The sequence below is a fragment of the Mytilus edulis genome, chromosome 13 (genome assembly GCF_963676685.1).
Source record: "Mytilus edulis chromosome 13, xbMytEdul2.2, whole genome shotgun sequence".
NCBI classification, from domain to species: Eukaryota; Metazoa; Mollusca; class Bivalvia; order Mytilida; family Mytilidae; genus Mytilus; species Mytilus edulis.
Window position 1 is genome coordinate 50,338,120 of NC_092356.1, and position 12,993 is coordinate 50,351,112.

The window sequence follows — 12,993 nt, forward strand, 5'->3', positions numbered from 1 at the left end:
AGATAAGAACTATTACTCTACATTAGAAACAAAAAATGTTTAAGAACATCTTTGAGATATATTTAATACTGATCATTATATCTTTAGAGGCGGAATGCATACATACAGGACTACTTTATGTGAGACTGTAAAGTTTTTATGACAAATTTTCCGGTTACAACAATTAATCTTTTCTCATATAAGGGACGACATCAAAAGATCGATGTAGGATAAAAAACTTAAATCAAATAGTTTGGGGGTGGGGGGTCAACATTGCTGCAAGTTTTGTTAATCTAAAATCGAGTTTACCTATATTCATATAGGTAAATCAATTTTTCCCAAATTAAGTTAAGAAGGGGGGTAGGAGGGTCAGCGAAAAAACTATGTGAATTAAGTTTTTTATCTTACATTGAACTTTTGATGTCGTCCCTAACCAATGAAATGTTAAAGATTCTATCGGAAATAAATGAATTGTTTTTAAAGTTTGCATACTTTATTTAATTAAATAGATATACAGTCATATTAAAAGATCACAAAAGAATATCATCCAAGATATAGAGATTATATTCATAAAGGGGGAGTAACCCCTGATAAAAACAGATAAAGTGTCGCCCGTTTTATTCAAAATATTTAAAATCTTAACACAACTGAACACGATCTTACTGCAACTAGACAAGTTGTTCGCCGTTGGTCTTATTTAATCTGAACGTGATCTAATCAAGTCTTATTTGGATGCTAGACGAATCTGTCTTATTTATCTTGACACGACTGATCTGACTGAACACAATATATCTTAACAGAGTCTGAGTGTCTAAACAGGTCTTAACGTTTTTCTCTAGCGGTAAATTAAGTCGATTAAGACTTGATCAGACCAAAATGACCGTTTCAGACTTAAATCTGGCTACTAGTGACTACAGGACAAATGTTAGTCCAGAAAGGTAAACTACTATGAAGGACTACAGGACAAATGTTAGTCCAGAAAGGTAAACTACTATGAAGGACTACAGGACAAAAGTTAGTCCAGAAAGGTAAACTACTATGAAGGACTACAGGACAAAAGTTAGTCCAGAAAGGTAAACTACTATGAAGGACTACAGGACAAAAGTTAGTCCAGAAAGGTAAACTACTATGAAGGACTACAGGACAAAAGTTAGTCCAGAAAGGTAAACTACTATGAAGGACTACAGGACAAAAGTTAGTCCAGAAAGGTAAACTACTATGAAGGACTACAGGACAAAAGTTAGTCCAGAAAGGTAAACTACTATGAAGGACTACAGGACAAAAGTTAGTCCAGAAAGGTAAACTACTATGAAGGACTACAGGACAAAAGTTAGTCCAGAAAGGTAAACTACTATGAAGGACTACAGGACAAAAGTTAGTCCAGAAAGGTAAACTACTATGAAGGACTACAGGACAAATGTTAAAGTTCAGCAATGCAAACTACTATGAAGGACTACAGGACAAATGTTAGTTCAGAAAGGTAAACTACTATGAAGGACTACAGGACAAATGTTAGTTCAGAAAGGTAAACTACTATGAAGGACTACAGGACAAAAGTTAGTCCAGAAAGGTAAACTACTATGAAGGACTACAGAACAAATGTTAGTCCAGAAAGGTAAACTACTATGAAGGACTACAGGACAAATGTTAGTCCAGAAAGGTAAACTACTATGAAGGACTACAGGACAAATGTTAGTTCAGAAAGGTAAACTACTATGAAGGACTACAGGACAAATGTTAGTCCAGAAAGGTTAACTACCATGAAGGACTACAGGACAAATGTTAGTTCAGAAAGGTAAACTACCATGAAGGACTACAGGACAAATGTTAGTTCAGAAAGGTTAACTACTATGAAGGACTACAGGACAAATGTTAGTTCAGAAAGGTAAACTACTATGAAGGACTACAGGACAAATGTTAGTTCAGAAAGGTAAACTACTATGAAGGACTACAGGACAAATGTTAGTCCAGAAAGGTAAACTACTATGAAGGACTACAGGACAAATGTTAGTCCAGAAAGGTAAACTACTATGAAGGACTACAGGACAAAAGTTAGTCCAGAAAGGTAAACTACTATGAAGGACTACAGGACAAAAGTTAGTCCAGAAAGGTAAACTACTATGAAGGACTACAGGACAAAAGTTAGTCCAGAAAGGTAAACTACTATGAAGGACTACAGGACAAAAGTTAGTCCAGAAAGGTAAACTACTATGAAGGACTACAGGACAAAAGTTAGTCCAGAAAGGTAAACTACTATGAAGGACTACAGGACAAAAGTTAGTCCAGAAAGGTAAACTACTATGAAGGACTACAGGACAAAAGTTAGTCCAGAAAGGTAAACTGCTATGAAGGACTACAGGACAAAAGTTAGTCCAGAAAGGTAAACTGCTATGAAGGACTACAGGACAAAAGTTAGTCCAGAAAGGTAAACTACTATGAAGGACTACAGGACAAAAGTTAGTCCAGAAAGGTAAACTACTATGAAGGACTACAGGACAAAAGTTAAAGTTCAGCAATGCAAACTACTATGAAGGACTACAGGACAAATGTTAGTTCAGAAAGGTAAACTACTATGAAGGACTATAGGAAAAATGTTAGTTCAGAAAGGTAAACTACTATGAAGGACTACAGGACAAAAGTTAGTCCAGAAAGGTAAACTACTATGAAGGACTACAGGACAAATGTTAGTCCAGAAAGGTTAACTACTATGAAGGACTATAGAACAAAAGTTAGTCCAGAAAGGTAAACTACTATGAAGACTACAGGACAAAAGTTAGTCCAGAAAGGTAAACTACTATGAGGACTACAGGACAAAAGTTAGTCCAGAAAGGTAAACTACTATGAAGGACTACAGGACAAATGTTAGTCCAGAAAGGTTAACTACTATGAAGGACTATAGAACAAAAGTTAGTCCAGAAAGGTAAACTACTATGAGGACTACAGGACAAAAGTTAGTCCAGAAAGGTAAACTACTATGAGGACTACAGGACAAAAGTTAGTCCAGAAAGGTAAACTACTATGAGGACTACAGGACAAAAGTTAGTCCAGAAAGGTAAACTACTATGAGGACTACAGGACAAAAGTTAGTCCAGAAAGGTAAACTACTATGAGGACTACAGGACAAAAGTTAGTCCAGAAAGGTAAACTACTATGAGGACTACAGGACAAATGTTAGTCCAGAAAGGTTAACTACTATGAGGACTACAGGACAAATGTTAGTCCAGAAAGGTTAACTACTATGAAGGACTATAGAACAAAAGTTAGTCCAGAAAGGTAAACTACTATGAGGACTACAGGACAAATGTTAGTCCAGAAAGGTTAACTACTATGAAGGACTACAGGACAAAAGTTAGTCCAGAAAGGTTAACTACTATGAGGACTACAGGACAAATGTTAGTCCAGAAAGGTTAACTACTATGAAGGACTACAGGACAAAAGTTAAAGTTCAGCAATGCAAACTACTACAAAAGACTACCAGACAAAAGTTAGTCCAGTACGGAAAACTAATAACCAGGAAAGGACTATAGGACAAAGTTAGTCCAGCATGACTAATAGCCACAAAGGACTACAGGACAAAAGAATGTCCAGCAAGACAATCTACCATAAATTGGACTACAGGACAAAAGTATGTCCAACAAGGCAAAGTAAATATGAGGACTACCAGACAAAAGTTTGTCAAGCAAAGCCAGAAAACTTAGTTATAATACCAAATGTAGAACAACGGTCAATTAAAGCAAAATGACATGAAGACAACTAAATAGTATCTAGTAAGATGATTTGAAGGTAAAATTAACAAACAGCTGACACAAAAATGAAGAACAAGCTAGTCTTTTATTAGTTAATTTACTAATGAGAAACAAGTTAGATTAGTAAATAAACTACAGGTTTATATGAGTTATTGCGAACCCTATGATAGTTTTCCATAGATTCACCTGCAAGTTACCTGTCAATTTAAACTTTTGGCAGTTCTATTGTCCCATCTAACAAATACAACAGGTATTGTTCTCTGTGTAGTTTATTCACTGGGACCTTTAAATTTCTTCCAAGAGAAATATATCACTCATTGATTAATTTACCTGAACAAAAAATTGAACTGTCAATGATGAAAAAATACTTATACCAATACTAAGTAAGGACTCACAAAACTGCATGTGGTGTTGTATTTATTCAATACCAATAACTCGTTTTTAATGTGTTCAATATTAATACTGATTCAAAAATTAAAAGTTGATTTCTGATCAAATATTCAATATTTTTGTGTGTTTGATAATTAAAAATATGAATATTATTATTTTTAAATTAAGGTCTTTATAAACATAAGTCTATAAATGAACAACAAAAAAAAACATGTAAATTCATAGGAAAATACTAAAAAATGTGTCTGAAATAAACTTTTTATTATTAAACCAGATTTTATATTGAACAGATTGAAAATATATTAATGATATATTGAATAAATATAATATTGCATACAGTTTTTGTGAGTTTATAGAAGTATTTCAATAAAAAAAGAAGGTAATTTTTTGGTCAGGTAAATTAATCAATGAGTGATATATTTCTCCTAGAAGAAATTTAAAGGTCCCAGTGAATAAATTTCACAGAGAACAATACCTGTTGTATTTGTTTGATGGGACAATAGAACTGCCAAAAGTTTAAATCGACAGGTAACTTGCAGGTGAATCTATGGAAAACTAAGATAGGGTTCGCAATAATTATAAAACTGATAGACATCAATACAATTGTACTACAAATGAGCTTTCCATGGAATTGTTATAGCTTAAACATTGTTAAAAGGTGCAATTAATTGCTGTAATAATGCCAGGTGATATGGACAATTAAATGAAGCTTCAATAAATCATTAACACCAATTTTTGTCTGGTTCATATCAGTGTTTTCTTTATCTGGGTGTGAATGGTAACAAAGCACTCAAATAACACTGATTAGTTGTGCAGACAAATTATTCAAACATGCATCAAGCTATTTTAGACTGCAATTAATTATTATAGGAAGGCACATAGAAGGTTTACAGTTTGCTTTGAACAAGCTGAAAGAGAAACAAAAGAAAATTGAATCCTGAGGAATACAGATAATACTGTGAATTCAATAGGATACCAATTTTTCATGGATTTCTTGGTTACTGGTGAACCACCAATGAAAGAGCAACAAATTGAAATTTTCCATAAGGTTGTATCATTATGCAGATTTTGGCAAAATAATGAAACCAAATATCCATGAAAATACTTGTTAAATCCTCAATCTATGAAAAAAATGAATCCACAGTATATGATTTATAAAAGTAAGAAGATGTGGTTTTGATTGCAAATGAGACAACTATCCTCCTGAGACCAATGACATAGAAGGTTAGGAAATGTAGGTCACCATAAGGCCTTCAACAATGAGCAAAATCCATACTACACAGAAAACCATAAAAGGCCCTCATAAAATAAATGTAAAACAATTCAAACAATTCTCTTGTTTCAATCATTGCATCTTTTCAAGACTGATTAACTTGAAAAAAGTAAAAACACAAAAATACCGAACTCCGAGGAAAATTCAAAAAGGAAAATCAAAAATCAAAAGGCAAATCAAAAGTCCAAACACATCAAACGAATGGGTAACAACTGTCATATTCCTGACTTGGTACAGGCATTTTCTAATGTAGAAAATGGTGGATTGAACCTGGTTTTATAGCTAGCTAGAGTGAGTTCTGTTTTACATCACTTTTATGCAAGAACCAAGATGTTGATGTTTATCTGATATGACAGATTATGACATGTGCAGCATGCAGATATGCATACACTGAAACATAGTGCACCTGCCTAATACATGTGTAGAATGTGTGTTATTACTTGTTTTTCAGGAAGATTATATTAGTTTTGAGTTTTGTACATGTAAATATGTCTTTGTACATGTATCTATGATTTAACAGACATCTGTTTTATTTCTTATTCCTTTATTTTGTAGATGTTTTGATCTTTTTCACAGTGACATTCTTGCTGTCTTTAGATTTTTACATAAATTCATATATGTAGTGCTCTTATACATAATGCAGACGAAACCATTCATTTATGCATGCTATTTTCCACACTTTTATGCCCCCATTTGTTCCCAATGGCTTTAAATATTTGGCTTCCAAAATCTTAAAAAAAAGTGTGCTAAAAAATTTCAAAAACACACCAGGAACTGACATTCTACCATTTACTCAACAAAATAATTGAAGAAGAACATATTTCTTCTTATCTTCAACAAAAACCTTCCTCTAGAAAGAAACCAATTGCTAATTCAAGTCCGCATTATACATTATATTTCATTTGTTGTAGAAAAATCAGATATGCGTAGATTCTGTAAAAAATTGCTGAACCTGTATTCAAACTTATTTTACAGGTCAATTTCTTCACAAGTAAATTAAACATTGGTAATCATCAAAGAAGTTGCAGAACTTCTACTTGAAACCAAGACACGTTTTTCCCTGTATATTTCCTTCCCATTGTAAACCACATGGCCATATCTTTCAGACTAGACTGGTGATGATGATGTTGGTCTAATGTAAATATAATATATATCTCTAGCATCATTAACCACTAATTACCTTACATTGTTGATAGCAGGCCTGCTCAAAAATTCTTCTTTACAAGCCTCCTGATTCTTTATTACTTTATTGTTATAATTAACATGTTATGAGGTGGTAGACATGGGCCTGTTTTTGATTTACATGTTCATCAATGGTTGAGATTCTCACAAAACATGTTTAACCCTGCGGCATTAATGCCTGTCCAAGTCAGAAGCCTGACTGGCCTTTCTCTAATTTAAGTTCTTTATGTGCTTTGAATTTTAGTATGATGTCCATTTTCACTCAACTAGGTGAGCAGCTGAGGCCCATCTCTGAGTGGGATTTTCTCATTGGGTTGAGGACCAATTATTGGCCTTCTGCTGTTTTCTGCTCTTTGGTCGGGTTCTTGTCTCTTTGACATATTTCCCATTTCCATTCTCAATTTTACATGAAATTTGTCGTTCTATTTTTTACAAGGTATTTTGCAGATGAATTATCTTAATTTTTTTTTACACAGTATTAAACTCACATAAAAAATGTAAAGTATCTATTTCTGGTGGTGAAGTCTTCATGGTACATTTAGCAAAAATACCATTAGACAGAATTATAACAAATACTCAAGTTAATTGTTAGAATTCTGTTACATTCCTGCAGATATTTAGATATGGCTTCTTATTTCCAATGAAATAAATCTTTAAAAAAGAAGTTTAAAGCGGTCAAATTCTGGTAAAAATAGTTTTTAGTTCCTACTTAGACACAAATGGATAAGACAGACAGAAAATTCAGTCTACACTGACTGCATTTTATTTAGTTTAAACATTTTTATTTATAGTGGATTGAAAAACTAGTTTTGCAACTTATATTAATCCCTTTCCACTTTGCGGGTGCGAGTGCTGCCTTGTAGCGGCATTAGCCTGCTCTTTTTCGAAATCTATAAGGGTGTCTTTAACGTGCAAGAGATATGGCTCTCTCTTAACATGGGTCAGCCATTTATCGTCCCCTTCCGACAGACTAACATTGTTTTCTCGAGACCATACTCCCAAATGGTGTCAAGGGAGAGCTGAAAATTCAGTCCCTAAAATTTTCATCCCAGACAGGAATCGAACCAGGAACCTTTGTGTTAGTAGTTCGATGCACTAACCACTACACCACAGCTGCATTTTATTTGAATGTGATACAAGTTTCTTTTATAACTGATTTTAACTTCCATCATCAAATCTGATATAAACATAGACATAATGTCCTTATGTTTGAGGGCATGCACTTGTTAACCCCATTTGGGCCTCTATTCCAATGAAGAACATATGGTCCAGTGTTTAATAGATTACCCAACAGAAAATGAATTTGATTTTTTCATTAGTGGGACATTATCTGGATTATAGATTTTAACACATGGTACGAAACTATCCTAACTCAGCATCTGGGGTCAAAGGGTTTTATGGACATGGGTCATTATTTGGATATGATTACAAAATTCTGACACAGCTGGGGTCAGAGATTTTATGTACTGGTGTCATTATTCTGACATGATAACAGAGATCCTCATCAGCTTGGGTCAGAGATGTAATGAACATTGGGCCATTATTTGGACATGATTACAAAATTCTAAATCAGCAGGGGTCAGAGGTTTTATGTACATTGGTAATTATTTAGAATTAGTAGCTGCTAAGATGAATATATTATATTAAAAAAAAAATAAAGCAAATACTGTATGACATTTATGGTCAGTTTAAAGTGTATGAAAAACTTAAGTAAAATAGCTGCATATACATTAACTGACCTCGCTTATCATTATTTGAAGAAATAATATTTGTTTTTATAATCCTACATAACATGCATAAGAAGATGTGGTATGATTGCCAATGAAACAACTATCCACCACAGACTAATAGATGATGATTAAAATAATTGCAATAATTGAGTGTTTTAACCTTTGCACAAATGTTGCATGAAAGGAAACTCGTGAAATAACGAATTAGAAAATATAAATATGAATGGAGAATGTTTCAATGGGTTAGTCAGATGATGCTCCTGCTTGCATATAACATGTATAATGCTAAAAAGGGGCATCACTTGAGAACGACAAAAATGATGCCACCCAAATTCAAAATTTAGTTGACAATGGTTGAAGCAAACTAAAGTTAGAAAATGGAAACCAATCTGGAGTTGTGCAGACAACAAAGCGTTACACTTTATGCAACCTCTACTGTAGTCTTGTCAAGGCATAACAATTGTGAAGTTCTTTTTCCAGAGTGCATGATTTTATTTCCTTTCACTTTCAGGAGACTTGATCCTCTGAGGTATTTTTTCTTAATTCTATGAAATAATCATAAAAAGACCCGAACTTTGACATCTATAAGTATGATGTGTTTATTTGTTTTATTATGTGTTTTATTTATTCACAAAATTCAGCCAAATTCTGTCTTTAGTTTTAACTAGTAAGTAACTTTTAAAAATTTTAAATACTTAACTAACTAAAAGTACTTCATATAATAAGAAATAATGGATACTCACTTAGATATCAAAATAAAATGTAAGGCACCAGTGAATAAATCCTTCTTTCTTAATTCAAATAATTCCTAGAATCAACATAGATAAACAACACATAAATCCACAGTATAAACACAATCTTTATCACAAAACTTCTCTTATATTCCACAGGCAATTAATTCTGAAAATATATATAAAAAGGTTGTGTATAAATTCAATCTATGATGCTACAGCATCCAAAAACTTGGTAACTTGATAACTCTCTACAACTTATCAACTAGATAGAGGATCACAACAGGGGACTCAGGATGTATCATTCATTCACAAGACACTAATTGCTAATGGAGAGGTTCTCAAAGGGGGATGAATAAATAATTGATCTACAGGGTGCAAAAATAACATTAATCTTTTATAAAACATTTAGAGTATGATGATTAACTTGTAAATACTTTTTGGGAGGTACACAGAAGGGAAACTAAGATTAAATATAAATATCATGCAAAAAAAAGTCTTCCAGCTCCTCAAATTTTGTTTATCAATTATCTTTTTAAATGGATATATCATACAGATAATAGCATAATGATGATGAATTCATTCATTAATTTCAATAAAAAATTGTATGTAATCTGTCTAGATATAAATTAATCTATAATTCTGTTATTACAGGCTTCAGTTGAAGGGCTTACAATTTGTTACTATTTCTAGTTCTTCCTGCTCTAATTGAGCTCTAAATACTAATTTGTTTCCTTTTTTAATGGTTCAAACTAGCTTCCCATTTTTTTTCTTCCTTTTACATTTCTAATAGATATAGGAAGATGTGGTATGAGTGCCAATAAGACAACTCTCCATCCAAGTCACAATTTATAAAAGTAAACCATGATTATGGGTTAAGGTACCGTCTTCAACAAGGAGCCTTGGCTCACACCTAATAGCAAGCTATATAGGGCCCAAAAAATTACTGGTGAAAAAACATTCAAACGTGAAAACCAATGGTCTCATCTATATAAAAGAACGAGAAACAAGAAACACTTATGAACCACATCAACAAAAGACAACTGCTGAACATCAGATTAGCCTTAATTCAAGTTAACTTTAAGTTCATACAAATTTCAATAAAAACAAATGCTCCCAAAATATCTACAATAAATGTTTCAGTACCATTGAGAAACAATAAACCTGTGTTCAAGTTTTATCTGCAACTTTTGTTAGTTAGTGTATGACATCAAGTGCTTTTAGTAGAGTACAGCTTGTCACATCCCTGACTCACAGAAGCATTCTGTCAGTTTTTATCTTCCTGGGTTCTATTATTTTAAATTTACAAAGGTATTTTTGTATAAATATAAATAAATTCTTCAATCATTCCTTTTCAAATGCAAATAATCCTCTTAAATTCAAATATATCAAAAGATTTTTGTGGCATTATCAGTTTTTAAATGACTGGCATTATAAATTATTGTGTCAATAAAAAAGCATATAAAGTTGAATCACATAGAAATATTGAACCTATAAAATATAACTTGTTTCCTCCTCATATAATATGTCCCCATTTAATCATGACAGCATCTGAACCAAGATTATTTCAAGTCAATAAAACATGACAAGTTAATGTTTAGATTATTGAGAAGGAAATGCATCCTACAACTGCAATGTTTATCTCATGCACAATTAATCCAGTTTTCTCCTTTGTTGTATGGATATTGATTTGAGGCTAGAAATGAACAGGACCATCTGTTCTCATATTTATTCATCTGATTTTAGACATTTATTGGATTAATATCTAATTATCATCATTTCCTTTTCGGATTGGAAATTTTTGAATTAAATTAATGAAATCTTTAATTAAATATAATCTATGGATATTTAGTTAACTGAAACACTGAATTAACTGAGCTGTTTCTTATAAAGAGGTCACAAAACATCATTTATCTTAATAAAATTCTTAACATACACAATTCTCATTTCTTCACAGTTAAATTACAAACATTAGGAATACTACAATAGCCATTTGAATATTTTAAAATTGTCTTATTGTGAATGATTAAATCATATAGTTCTAAAAAAATCCCCAAATATAGAGTTCTAAGTGTTTTATCTGGAAGAGATGTATTATTACATTGTGAGTTATCTTTCTAATACAAGGATCCTTTATCAACACATAAAAGAGCTGAAAGATACTTAAAAAAGGGAAAATTCAAATTCATAAGTTGAAAATACAATACTTACACCTTGAGGAACAAGATTTTCATCTATTTTCATAAATATTCATCTTTAATCAGAGGGAAATAATTAGTCACTCAAGAAATATAGTTTTTCTCATTGTCAAATATCAAGCATATTTTCTTTTAATGAATAAGAAATGAGGAAGTTACATTTTCATTAATAAAGTTTTAATTCAAACCTAAGAAGGAAGGGGAAGGTGTTTCTAACAATGAGAAGAGCAAATAAAACACCTTTCAACACTTAAATATTTACTATGGCTATAAACTATTGTGATGACAGTAATAATAAGTTACACTACATAATAGTTCATAAATCATAGTACAAAACTGTTTATCTGCAGCTGAGTCCAATAAAAAACACTTGGTATGGACATAGGTATTCTGGCAATTTATAGCAAGTCCTCTACAAATTCATCAAAGTTGACTTTGTATAACAAACCTTATTATTTGTGTGTTCTAGCTGACTTATCAAAGACAAACTTGACCTATAAAACTGTGACACAGAAAATTCAAGATCACTGCTCTTTTGGTTAACTGATAATTGGTTAGAGATCTATCCTAATACCATGTTAAGATGTAATTAATTCACCAACATCCCTACTAAATAGGTCTAGACGAGTACAGTTCTTATAGTTCATTTAATGCTTTTAAGGTAATGAAGCTGGTCCTGTTTTCAATTACTGATTGTATTACATGCTAGAAAGTCCCAAGGTGAAAATGTTGATCACAAATATTGATCATGGCAAAATAAAAATACTTTCCAGAACTTAGAGGCTCCAAGGCAGCTGCATCTTCTCACCTGGCTACTTTTCATAAAAAAAATAATTGCAAAAAGAACATTTTTGACAGTTACTGGAAAAAAAGCAACTATAAGGTAAAATTTGTCATTCAAGGGCAATAACTCCTATAGAAAAAGAATCTCCTCATAATTTGGGCATGTGATTTTAATAACAATAATTTTGTACTGGTCGATATATCATTTTGGCTATTACATTTTTTCTATTAACTGTTCTTACTTCAAAAACAATAATTAGTAAAAGCGACTTTCAAGGGCCATTTCTCCTAAAATAAGTCGACTGATTTCACAGTCCCTTTATAGGTTTCTGAATTATAAAGTATATGAAATGTATATTGACCATGAAAAAAATGATTTAAGAATAAGCAATTCCATAAGATCAAAGGTTCACTAACATTACATTATAATGCATCTGATAAAATTTTACTCAACAAAGGATATGATTATGGAATTATCTAATAAGTAATCAGACCTATAGATGGTGTGACATTTGTCAGTCAGATGTGAAATCTCTAATATCTTGTTATTATTCATTTCCTTTTAACAAAAGAAGGTTAAAGAAATCTGACTTATGTCAAATTATTTAAAACACATTTTCAAAATATCATTTTTAAATGGTATTTATGTCAAATTTTGAAATCTCTTTAATGGGTCGGGAATAAAAATAGTGTACATTTTGAATTATAGTATTTAAATGTACAGTAATACTCAAGATAATTTCATAGGCAAATATTGGGTCTTCTGAGATGATGTGCATATGATAATAATTGCTGATGAAAAAGACTTCAATAGACAACAAATAACTGTCATTGCTGGTAACCCTCGTGACATATATAAACATTACTGAACTAAAATGAGGAGCAAGTGCAGAGAACTAGTTCTAATAAGATTGTGGCTGCCATAATTGCTTTTCGCTATAAAATAGTTCAGAATTTTATCCTCATTCTTTACAACTAACT

At 32.0% G+C, this 12,993-nt stretch overlaps 1 protein-coding gene across 22 annotated transcripts in view; it reads right to left on the bottom strand.

Annotated features, from left to right (window-relative positions):
- Positions 1 to 12,993, bottom strand: part of LOC139499880 (activated Cdc42 kinase-like) — a 111,109-nt gene that overhangs the window by 67,364 nt on the left and 30,752 nt on the right. For 15 of the 22 annotated variants that reach the window (XM_071288480.1, XM_071288477.1, XM_071288469.1 and 12 more), the window contains one exon: positions 9,044 to 9,200. The gene's annotated coding sequence lies outside the window, so the exon portion shown is untranslated. Of the gene's footprint in view, positions 1 to 9,043; positions 9,325 to 12,993 lie in introns of those variants that run through there. The other 7 variants (XM_071288506.1, XM_071288464.1, XM_071288505.1 and 4 more) reach the window with 2 other exon arrangements.